The sequence below is a fragment of the Aythya marila genome (genome assembly GCF_965140915.1).
Source record: "Aythya marila genome assembly, chromosome: 7".
NCBI classification, from domain to species: domain Eukaryota; kingdom Metazoa; phylum Chordata; class Aves; order Anseriformes; family Anatidae; genus Aythya; species Aythya marila.
Window position 1 is genome coordinate 5,614,854 of NC_139048.1, and position 12,249 is coordinate 5,627,102.

General features: G+C 34.9%; 1 protein-coding gene across 13 annotated transcripts in view; it reads right to left on the reverse strand.

Moving 5' to 3' along the window:
- PLPP4 (phospholipid phosphatase 4) overlaps positions 1-12,249 on the reverse strand; it is a 186,430-nt gene that overhangs the window by 95,497 nt on the left and 78,684 nt on the right. For 5 of the 13 annotated variants that reach the window (XM_082764698.1, XM_082764701.1, XM_082764711.1 and 2 more), the window contains exons 2-4: positions 11,232-11,290; positions 10,829-10,950; positions 9,005-9,080 (exon numbers count right to left, since the gene is read on the reverse strand). The exons of 1 other annotated variant lie outside the window; for it this stretch is intronic. The gene's annotated coding sequence lies outside the window, so the exon portion shown is untranslated. Of the gene's footprint in view, positions 1-1,572; positions 1,713-9,004; positions 9,081-10,824; positions 10,951-11,231; positions 11,291-12,249 lie in introns of those variants that run through there. 7 more of the 13 variants (XM_082764702.1, XM_082764705.1, XM_082764704.1 and 4 more) reach the window with 6 other exon arrangements.

Consider the following 12,249-nt stretch of genomic DNA (forward strand, 5'->3'; position numbering starts at 1 on the left):
TTTTCATATGTGTATATTGCTGCAATTTCTTTCATCTGCCTTTGCTCCTTAGTAGACAATAAGATGTTTAGTTTTAACTTACAAATTCTTAATGACATAGTTAAGGAGCATTGGCTAAACTTTAGCTACAGGCTGTAAGCTGATGCCTAGTGTAATGACCTTTTCACAATAGAAATACTATAATTTCTCTTTTCTTATCACAGACTAACATCCTTCTGTAGCTGAACAAGTAAAATCAATACAATGGTAATTTCACTGGTTATCATGATCTTCTGATTATGAAAGACTTCATTCTGTGGAGCATTGGAAGAACGTGATAATCAATGCTAAGAACTCCATAAGTATTAAACCAATTTCATGTTTTTCAGTAAGTAAACACAAACACGTATTCATCTCACTCAATGTGGATTCCATTGGATTCTATGGAGAGTCTGGGCTCCATTTGAAAAATGCAGCTGACTCTGCTTTCCTCATGTAGTTCTGCTTACTCTTACTTTCAGACAGCAGACTTAATGAAGGAAAAGAAATTACCTCAGAATTAGCTTCACAGGAAAAGCTAGCTCAAGAATTGATCAATTTGATTGTTTCAGAAAGTTCGTAAGTGTATCATTTTTCCTAGCTGACATATCCCTCAGAGAGATATTGTCTGTAATGGAGCAAGTTAAATTATTAATAGCTTTTTAAAATGGGCAGGCTTATCACAATGTAAAATTGGTAAAATAGGTGAGCTATGGAATCTATGGAGAATCATCTATCACTGTGTACTAAGTAACCTTCATGTACATTCCCAAGTTTCTTTAAGGGCTTTTCATCTGCAACTTGTGATAAATGTGGGAGAGTTAATATCCATAAACTCGTTACTGAGGACAGAAAAAATATTACAAAACAGGAACAGGACAGTAGATAGAGAAACCTGTAGGGTTTCAGAAAAAGAAATATTTTTCCATGAGGAAAAAGAAAAGAGACTTAGTTGTAGCAATGTCATTGTAAGTGCATTGTACCTGTTTCCTGCACAGCTTTTACGTTTATTCTAAGACTATTAAAATAAGTAAAGCATGTAAGAGGAAAATGGCTTTAATAGTTGAAGTCTGGGGACTTCCCATAAAATAAATAGGGACACAATTTGTTAAAAATATAACTGCTACTACTAGGATATTTATTCTCTGTGATCTTGTGGAATAAGTGTCTGTAGCATTAATTAATGCAACAACACGTTGTTTGCCAAAGATTCATGCTCTTTTAAAGAGGGCCCTATAGGAAATATATTTGGAAAGGTTCCACAAATCACTGATTTATTTATTTTTTCTTACTGAAATAAAGGTAACCTGAGTGCTGACAATCATTGTTTTGCTAAATCAACTTATTTTCCAAATACAGTGAAAGAGATTGAGGGCAAACAAGGCTGTAGGAACTAAAAACTGTCCACAAGACTTACATTTATTCTTCAGCTCAAAAATCTGTATGCTTCTTTGCAATTTTTAACAGAAGATGGATAGAGAATTAACATTGTTATAAACACACGTATTCTGCAAATTTAAGTTTTAGAAGCAGAGAGAAAAATTAGCTACTTACTGCTTTCTATTTTCTTGTTTATAACTTAAAAGGTTTCAGTTATCTAGTTAGACATCAGAAAGAATAACATGATATAGGCAATCAGTTACCTATAAGAACAAAAAAAAAATAATATTACTCAGGATGTAAACTGTTTGTCTCAGCTGTTCAACTTTTGTCTGTAGGAAAATGACTGCATTTCAAACTTCTGATTTTTTTTTCAGTGATTAAATATAAAAAAAATGATTAAACTCAAAGAGAATCTTGCAACATCAAGCCAACATAGAACTTACAGATAATAATGCTAAGTCCACCAAAACACATATAGGAAAGATTTGCTAGCTAACAACTGTAAAACCTCTACTCCTTGACTTTGGTTCATGTCCTGCTCTTTTTAGTCAACAGCATAGCAGAGAAAACCTGATTAAGACAGAAGCTGTTTGCACCCTGATGTTAAGTGCTTTGATATCATCCCAAACAGCTGTGGCAAGCTGAAATAATTAATTGGGGTCATCTGTTCACTCTCCAAAAAATCAAAATCTATTATTTTCTTTAATAAACATACTTCTTTTATTCTTTATGGGCAGAGCTTTTCTATTATCTTCTTTGCTCTTAGCCTGTTCTTCACAATACAACCAGGCCAGTTTTGGTGGTGTTTTGTGTCTTGTATTGCTGTTGTTCTCCCAGCTGTGCAAAGTAAATTACTGCCATTCCACCTGCTACATTTGGCTTGACAGTTCTCTTTTCCTGTGACTCCCAGAAATCAGAGGCAAGTTTTTACATGAGATTCATCCCAAAATCTATGAGGACCTGTTCTGCTGAAATCTCATGCAAAGCCTAATGACAACGTGTTTTTGTTTGTTTTTTTTTTGTTGTTGTTGTTGTTGTTTTGTTTGTTTGTTTGTTTTTTGAGAGGTGCTATATTGCAACACCTACCTATCCATAAAGACATCTCACCTTTTTCTTCTGATAGATGGTGGCTCTAGAAACAACTTCAGCATTACTACTCTTGAAATATCAAGGATACCTACTTCCCCACATGTTCCACAATTTTGAAGTTGCTCTTCCAAAACAAATTCTTGACTGACTCTTTCCAGTACCATTTCTAACTGTTGGGTCTTACACAATCCATTAAATTTCTCTTTTTAAAAGACACTGTAATAGCAAGAAAAAAATCAGTTAATTATATATTTATTGTTTAGAGGATAACATTTTAATCTTTCCGTTCCCTACACTTCTAACAGTTCAGTCATGCTTATTTGCTACAAACTTCAGTTAATTTCTTAGCAAGGGCCACAGGGAAATTGAGGAGGTGCCCTTCATTAGTCTCCCTTGTAATTATGTTTCTAACTCTGCTGTCTAAAACAGCTCTCAGTTGCCTTCAGCTCTGGGGCTGTTTTGAATCTTGTCACTGTCTCATTACCTGACATTTTTAGAAAACTGCTAAAACAGATAAAGTAGTTTAACATGGTGACTACAGCAGCGTGTGTCCAGTAACTTCAGCTAGGAAGAGGTGTGAGGGAGTGCATTCAATAGTGTATCGGTCCCAGGCTGGATTTGGTTTCTTTCAATTTTGTGATATTCCTGCTAGTGGGTATAATCCATACAGATTCAACCATTCTTAATAACAATGCTTAACTCCATTGCAACCATCTTAAGGACTGTATGGCCTTGATTACACAGGCAGAGTCAAGGTATATTTGCTAATGTAACTGGAACAGCTAGTGTGCCCCTTTAGCTGACAAATCAACTATTTTTCTGGTATTTGATCTAATCTGAAGGAAACTACAGTATTTTTATTTTTTAAATTGGCACAAATTTCCCATCTATGGAAATATCTGTTCATTCTCTATCATTCTTCTCTGTGTCTACCTTTTGAAAAGGGGTCTGGTCATGAGCAAAACCAATTTAGGAAGCATCTGGGCAGGAACGCCTGAAAACTATATGGTTTAATCAGGGTATGATATGTCTCTCTCTCAGGTAACCTTAGCCTACATGTATTCAGCTTTTACTCAGCAGTGCATTCTTTATGCTCTTTTACAGACATATCTCACTTTGGATCAGCAAGGCTCTGTTAAAAGGTGATTGAATTTATATTCATCACAGAAAGCAATTAACTAAGAGGAATACATTATTAAGAACAAAGAGCAAAATACCAGGTGGGAAGCAGCAGAAATAGAAATAATGTGAATGCCCTGTTAAGTCCCTCAAGTCCTCTTGCCCACAGCTATACCTTATCTCTTTTTTTCCCGGGAACCGTGCTTAGTCTTCTCTTCTTGGCAAAATCTCTACTCATGATTTTATCCTGATGTTACTGTATTAAAATTGAATGCCAAGAGCTTTACAGTTTGATAACATGATGTGATATTGCTTTTAATCCCAAATGAAATAGCTGTAATAAACATTACATAAAGCAAAACAGCAAACCAATTAGAAATTCTAGAAAACATAAAATAACATCATTTTGTGTTGTTTTTGTTTTTTTTTTTCTATGATGTAGTCATCCGATTTCATTTTTCATTTTGTGCATTACAGTTTTTCTAAGTGTCTGTTTCTAGTCTTAGTGTTTTGCTATTTTCACAGCCACGAAAATCACAAGACTCATTACTCTCCCTGGGTTTTTTTGCTTGCTTATTAATTCAGTCTGAACTAATCAAAAGGAATTCTACTGTAGCATTAGTTTAAGATAAGGATCAACATGGATCAAAAAGCATGGGTTTTCATTTTGAGGGAAAATTCTGTTACCAGAATAAAACTTACATTTTTTTTTTTTTTTTAGAACCCAAGCCACCAGTTTGATTTAGAAACATCCAAAAACCTACAGCTTCTCAGTGAACCTGACATTTGAGAACATTAATACATGCAGTGGATTTCCTGGCTTTTCTACAAAACACTCCCACTGCAAACTTAAAACTCAGTGCCCTGAGGCATCCTATGATTAATCTTTTGGATCTTGTTTTGAATTCAGGAAGAGTTCATTATACCTCAAATCTTTTGAATAAATTTCCAAAAAGATTTTATTTAGGTGGAAAAGTTAATTTACAGCTCAAAAGAGAAGTGGTTTTACTGGAAATAAATTACATATATATGCCATTTAACATATAAGCTGCTTTAAATAGAATTATATTGTCAGCTTCGCAAGTTTTCTAATAAATCAGAAATATTTTATCATAATCATTAAAACATGCAGTTGAAAAAGTTGAAATATACTTTCAGATGAGGCAGAAAGATGTGCAATTTCTTACTAGAAAAAAACATTTATGTTAAAGATAAAATTTAGCTTAATACTGAAATGTTAATTAAAGCAGAATTTAGTATTGATGACTTTTTTAATGTACGAAAAAAAAAGGCGACTGTGAAATCCAAGTGTGAATGCAGCGTAAACACCCTTGTCCAGGTAAGCGTTTACCTAAAATCAGAGGATTAAAGACCACTACCTCCTACCAGTGCCTGGGGCAACATACTCGCTGGCCAGAACCACATTATATACCAAATTCATGCCTGCATATGTAACATTTCTGCCTTGCAACTGGATCAGGCCTTGCTGTAGTTCTTGCTCAGATAGCTCATCCATAAAACATTACACTTATGTGGATCAGCACTGAAGAAAAAACATTTTATTCCAAACACCTCCAGAAGAGTTTAAAACAAACACTGGAGTGTAATTTCAGCCAAGAGGACTATTTTAGTTCAGATAGGCACCATATTAAACACCAAATAATAAGACAAATTCCAAAAATATTGTCTTCAGCTGACATCTTCAGCTGTCTAGCCAGTACCAATGGAAGGAGAAAGACTGTCATCTTCCAGCTGCCAAAGGCACAGTGCAGGTATATTTGCCAATAAATCATATGCTCAGCTCATCACAAGTCTCAGCACGAGACTCTCTTGAATCTGCAAAAAGACTCAGTAAAGCCTACAAATAAATCCCAAGCATTATATATCTGAGCAGGGGAGAACCCGGCAGCTGGAGGTCCTTATCAGGACTTCCACTTGACTTCACACATCACATTTGGTACTCCTCTCTTTGGAAAGCCATTACCGTCATGAATATCCTCATTGTTATCACCTGTGATGCGAAAAATCCAAACAAAGGCTCCAGATGCACTGGATTTTATTTTTGGTAGCTTTTGTTACGCACATGGATGTTAAATTTTTTTAAAGCATTGTTTTCAAAATACCTTTAGTTGATGCTCAGTTGCCATTAAAATAAATAGAAAAGAGATTCCAAATCAAATAGGCAACATTACTCAAGTAATTTTGGAAAGGCATAGGCTTGTGTCTACCAGCATCTGTAGCTGCAATTGTTTTATATGCTGGTTAAAGAGAGCAATGAAAAATGTGTATGACAGAACAGCTTCAAGATGAAACAGCATGCTAATTTTTCAAATACTGCACTCAGTTTGGAGTTTAAAAGATTTTGAAATTGGAAAAATTAAGAACTCTTCCATCTGGATATGAAAGGCCAATAGGAAATAACAGTCTTCCAATTACCTTAAATAGTTTTAATTTACTATCCAAAGATTACATTTGTCACTTCCTTCATAACCACTACAAATGGGGGGCTTCTCTCTAAGTTTGACTGGGTACTAGGAAGGTCAAGGTGTGGAACAAAGACATACAATATCAGGTTGTGACTACCAGGACAAGTACTGGAGGCACTTCTGTCATACTGCTACACTGAATGTGAAAGACATTAATCAGCTGTCCTTGCTTTGGGGTACACTAGGGAAGAATGTGCTGATATTCTGAGAACAGCTAACATTCTCTATAATATTGTATATGTTCATCAAAAAAGTAATTAAGCTATTTCTCAAATTATAATAACAATAAAAATACAATGGAAGACCTCGAATAATGAGTGCCATATGTTGCTGGGAATAGATTGAGTTGATAAGATTTAGTAAATTGTGGATTAAAGCTATGGAATTCTTTCAATGTAAAAGCACTTGCTACTCTGTGATTTGTGCCCTGACAGTGTCAAAATGGACTCCATGCAAAAACACTTGATTAAAAGACATTAATAGTAGATTATATGGAAGTTAATTTGTGAACTATTGCCTGAAATGTGTGCCACTGCGCTGTTAATATTACTTTAAACAGAAGCATCAAGAAAGCATGCAGAAAATTATATGTATATTAATGTATAATATAAAATATTCATTAACATACATTAAAGTAAGATAGCATCCAATTAATGTTTAACCTTTAAATGACTAACTAATCTCATTAATATAGTCAACATTTGCTGATAAATAACAGAAATTAACTGCAGTTATTTCCTCTTCCATGTTTAGGAACAGCTGTGAAATCATTGTAAACACAGAAATTTTAATAGGTAGATTTTTCACTGTGTTTTTAAATGGATATTTCTATGATGTCTTCATGAAGAAGCTAAGAGCAGCAGTTGCCTGGAAGTACAGGAAATGAGCCCAGCTGAGCAGCACAGATGTAGGAAGTTCCCTTTTAATAAATATTTATTACCTTGTTATTTGTGAGGCCTGGAGCCAAAGATATGGCTTAGCTCTTATAAAAGTAAATTGGTTTTCATACTTTCCCACTTCTATATATTTAATAATAATGTTTTACCTATTTTTCTGCCTGTGCTTCAGTTGTGGTACATTTCCACATGATTGAAGCCCCATGACCTTTCAGCAGAGTCCAATCCAAAAAGAGGCATGAGGCAAAATTTAATAAGCGTAATCACAATGTAGACGAGACTCATTCCTGTTGCTGTTTGTTAGTGATTATCAAAAAAATATGCCAGAAGTCCATTTAAAATCTTGTTTGGTCAGGAATTTGAAAATCAGCCATAGAATGAAGTTGGTATTGAAACAGCGTATCGCAGCTCAGCTTAATGAGGTTTCATAAATAAGTATGTTCCATGTAAAGGCCTAATGATTACCTTTTTCAGTAGCAGTTCTGGCCATCTGGTGAACTGATATCTTTTAAGGGGAATGGTTGAATCTAAGGGTGATGGAAAACTAGATTCAGTATCAAGCACTAAAAGAATCTTTACAAACCAACAGCTTCACAAAGCACATTTTTCGTTCACTGCGTCCTAGGAGATGAACCACCTTAGGCAAGAGCCATAAAACTAAAGCAATTTCACTTTTTTTTTTTTTTTCCTTCTCAAAAATGCTGACTTGGTAAAAGAGAGGAGATGGGAAAAAAAAAATCACAATTCAAAACACTTTGTGATTATTCCTGTCTTCTAATTATCCCTAAAACTTCTTGAACTTCTTGATGTTCATTGTATGCCTTCAAAAAAAAAAAAAAAAAAAAAAACTTGTTAAAGCCTGCATACTGTTTTATTCTAGGGAGCAAACAAATAAGCAAAATCTGCTTAGATGGATCCAAAATTAGATGAAATCAAAAATTAATGTTAAAAATTGACCTAATTTACTATGATTTAAATACACCCAGCCATTTCATTATCCCCAGTGGCGTAAGTAATATCATGCTTCACTCTAGATGGAATTAATTCCCACACAGCCTGGGATCTTTGAATATACTATGCCAGATGCAAAAGGAAAAGGATGATTGTTGTTGTGTCCCATAAGAATAAAAGGATAGGGAAATATTCATTTTCCATCAAAATGTGTTTCTTTTGGTGAAATAAAAAAAAAAAAAAAAAAATCTGCAAGATTAAGCTCTTGATACATCAACCTTTTCAATAAAAACAGAACTACAAATAAGTAATTCATGTCACTGACTTCAGTGGAATTGTTAGTTGCCTGAATTAATCTGTGTGCTTATATGTTTGGTTTTTTTTTGGAGCAAGTCTCAAAGATTTTGACTTCTTTGTATAAAGAAAAACTGGATTAGTTTATGTACCCATGTTCCTTTCAAAATATATGTCTATTAAGACATTTAAATTAAACATGATCAGTCAACTCTGATTTAAACCTCAGCATTTGTAGAGTTTTAATTATAGTACAGCATGGGAAACCCATACAAATTTTGTTAAAGTTGCAGTTTTCATTGGCTGTAAGCGTCTAAAACTTTGTGATGTGCTTCTCTCCTTGTATAAACCCCGCAGGAAATTAAAACATATTTGATTAAACAAATATCATTGTCCCGTTATTGATCTCTCATGTAAGACAGAGTGGAACCTTTCTTATATTTTAGCAAAATCTGTTTACTTCTTCCAGTAGAAGAATATTTTGTGCATCTCTACAATCTCATCAGTTCCAAAGATGAAACTCAGGAGGCTATAGCAACGTCTAAAGAAACAAAAAGGAAATATATTTCTCAGAAAACTCCATCTTCAACTTGTTACAAGCCTAGACAAGGACTTGTAATTTGTGAAAAACACTGGAGTGCTGTCTGAAAGTGTGCTTCTTATGATCATCTGCTGCATGTTTCCAAACACTTACTAGAAGCATTTCACTTTCATCTGGGAAGCAATTACTAATAAGTCATGGACTGGCAGGGAGAAAGGAGGACTTACCTTTTATGTCATTTGTTCTCCAACAGTTACAGCAAAGAAACCCAGATATACAACAAAAAGTAAAGATCTATTATTTCTATTGGAAATAAAAAACAGAAACAATAAGATAGGTTTTGAGTGACTATTGATAATATTTCAAAATACAATGAAAACTCATTAACATGGGAATGCTGTTATGTGATGCCAAGAAATTGTTCAGGGAGAACAAATGCTCTAAGGCAGTGGAAAAAGATGGGCTATCAAGTTAGCAATGGCTGGAGATAAGTCTCTTACACAAGCACATAAATTGCTATTGTTTTCTATCTTCTAGTCTCAGTTCTAGAGTTGGAATGAGCTTCAAAAGGAATTTATTAGAACTTGTATGGAAAGACCAAGATTTCAGCAAAGGGATACAAGCAGAACAAGGACGGCTTTTTCAAAACTTCTTTGTGTGCAATGAGCCTTTGGCTAAATTAAGTTGTTTACAAGTATAAGTCACTTTAATCAGCAACTTCTACAGCTTTCTAAAAGCAGGGCACTCATAAATACTCGTAAATGTCTGATATAATTGGGTTTATTGTTTTGACATAGAGGAGAGAGGAAACAGAGCCCAGCTATCCAATCTATGTGTCTATTACACAAACACAGCCAGCGAGGTTATTACAGTAAGTCTTTTTCACAAAAAGAAGCATTCAACACAGCTTAAAGCTATAACTGGAGCTAAAACCTTTGTGTCATATCCCTTGCCTGAGGTGTATCGGTTTTCAATGAGTAAAGTTTCATTAACTTTACTGCCTTTTTTAATCAGAACAAGGGCTTCTAAGAATATAGCACATCTCTGGGTATGAGGTAGATCTCACTGAAAATATGTATGCAACTCTTAAATATTGCACCACATCTTAAAAAATATGAAAATGCCAGTACCCTTCAGCCCAGGAGCAAGAGACAATTTAACCTCACCCATACAACCATATCTCTGCTGCTATTGCGTCCTTGTATCTATACCAGCCATTCTGGTGCCAAAGCACAGACCAAGCAGAGCCAATAAAAACCTGGTACAACAATAAGAGATTTTTGTACTCGCTGTTTTCACATTGGTATAATTTCACTGACATTAATGTAATTACCTCTGATTTACTATGGAAAAAGGATACAGAATTGCCTGCCAAAGATAGAGAGGTAGTCTCCAAATTACAACACAATCCTTTCAAACAAAGCAAAAGGCAAAAGAAAGCAAAAGGCTTTCTTTCCACGTTTGCGACTCTACGCTTTAATGTTATCTTAAAAATATTTATGATATTCATTAAAAGCCATATAATATTTGAGATTTAATTGTTTAACAACATTAAAACTCCATTTTAACATATGCTATATAATTTCTGATTTCTTAACATACCAGCTCCAGACCATGCATTTTTAAAATGTAAAGGCAATAATGCGTTTTCCTTCATGGGGTCAGACGGGTTACCAAATGTAATTTTCCAGACCCATCTAAAACATTATTAATTCTGTTGTTTGCACCAAACTAAACTGAGTTATCAGAGACACCTTATTTTTTTTATTATTTTTTTTTAAGACTTTCTCATCCACTGTCCCTGAAATGAACTTTTCAAATTGACAAAATCAATTAAATTAAAACAAGAAGTCATATTGGGAAAACATGTTAAAAAATCATAAATTAGGTTAATATTCCATAATGCTAATAGTTTCATTAAACAGTATTAAACACTAATTTGTCTTATTGTATGCAACAGGGAACTTATTTTGCCAGATTGCAAAACAGCAACCATTTTGCCATCTTCTTTCATTCTACATTTACAGAAATTCGCTGCCCAATTTACCCACAGGTTCTGCTGAAAAGCCAGTGGAATTCCTCATTAGACACCAGACCTAATGTGGTTTATTTCTTCAGCTGAAGTAGATGGAGAAATGTTGACAGGTTTGCCCTGTTTCTTTTCTGCCAGCAGCTTTAAAAAAAAAAAAAAAAAAAAAAAAAACATTTTCTGATTACTCTGCCTTCTTGTATTGCACCATTTTAAAAGGGTTTTAAAGGGTCTGTTACTGCAAAGCGTTGTTCCTGCAACAGCAAAACAAAATATGGTTCTTCCTCCCTTTTTTATTGTTAACAGTGCAAAAGGAACAAAATTTAGCAAACATATTTCAGTCAACCATTTCAGCGAAGAAACCCTTCCAAAGGGATTCCCTTGCCCTGAAAAGAAATCAGCAGAGACCTTTACATGATACTCACATGATACGCCAACCAGGTCCCACAACCCCACGATTTTCTATGCAGGAGGTAGGTTACCCCTGTTAGGATAGCAACATTTTACAAATTGAGTTGCAGTGTTATTAGAGAGCAGAATTTGCGATTCTTCCCAAGGCAGATCCTTCAATGCCCTTAGTGACACTTTTTCTGGATAAATTAGATGGATGTAATTGAATAGCATCTATGACAGAAATAGTTAGCAGTGGGATTATGAATTCTGAAAAATGGCTATATATCTGCATACTAATGTTAATCAGTACATTACCAATTAACATACAGCCACTAAGACAATTTTACTAAACTGACAAGGTGGAGGAGGCAAAGAAAACTCATGAGCAGCCAGTATAAGGAAACGACTGGCAGAGACCACCTCTGTGGAGGAGGTTTCAAGGGAATGAAAAAGCACTGAGTTAAGCAGTAATTATTATTACTTTTAGGATCACAGAAATATCAATTAGAATGGATCCCTGGAGATCATCTGCTCTGACTTTTCACTAGAAATGGGAGTATTGCAAAGGGCAGATCATGTCAACCATGTCTTTTTCTACTCACGTCTTAAAAAACACCATGGATGGGAGATTCCACAACCTTTCTAGAAAATTTTCTTGTGGTATCACACCACCCTAATAGTAAAAAGATTTATGTTCATCCTTAACATCCCAATTTGCAATTTACTGCTGCTGCCCTGTGCTGTACCATCTGCCACAGAAGAGTTTATCTTCAGTGCCTTCAGCACTCCCCTTCAAACAACTGGAGGCTGCTAAGTCTCTTCTTCAGCGTAAAAACTTGCTCTAGGCCCCTGACCTCTGCAGCACCTTCTGTGGTTTCCTGAAATCCTTCTTTATCTGGCCACAGTATATGTATTGTCAGATGGTGAAGGCTAACAACTTCCCTCAGTCCTCTTGTCATGTTTGTCCTAGCCCAGCCACACCTGCACTTTCTATTATTTACAGTGAGCACACTGTTGGGACATGCTTGGCTCAATAGCCGTCATAAACCC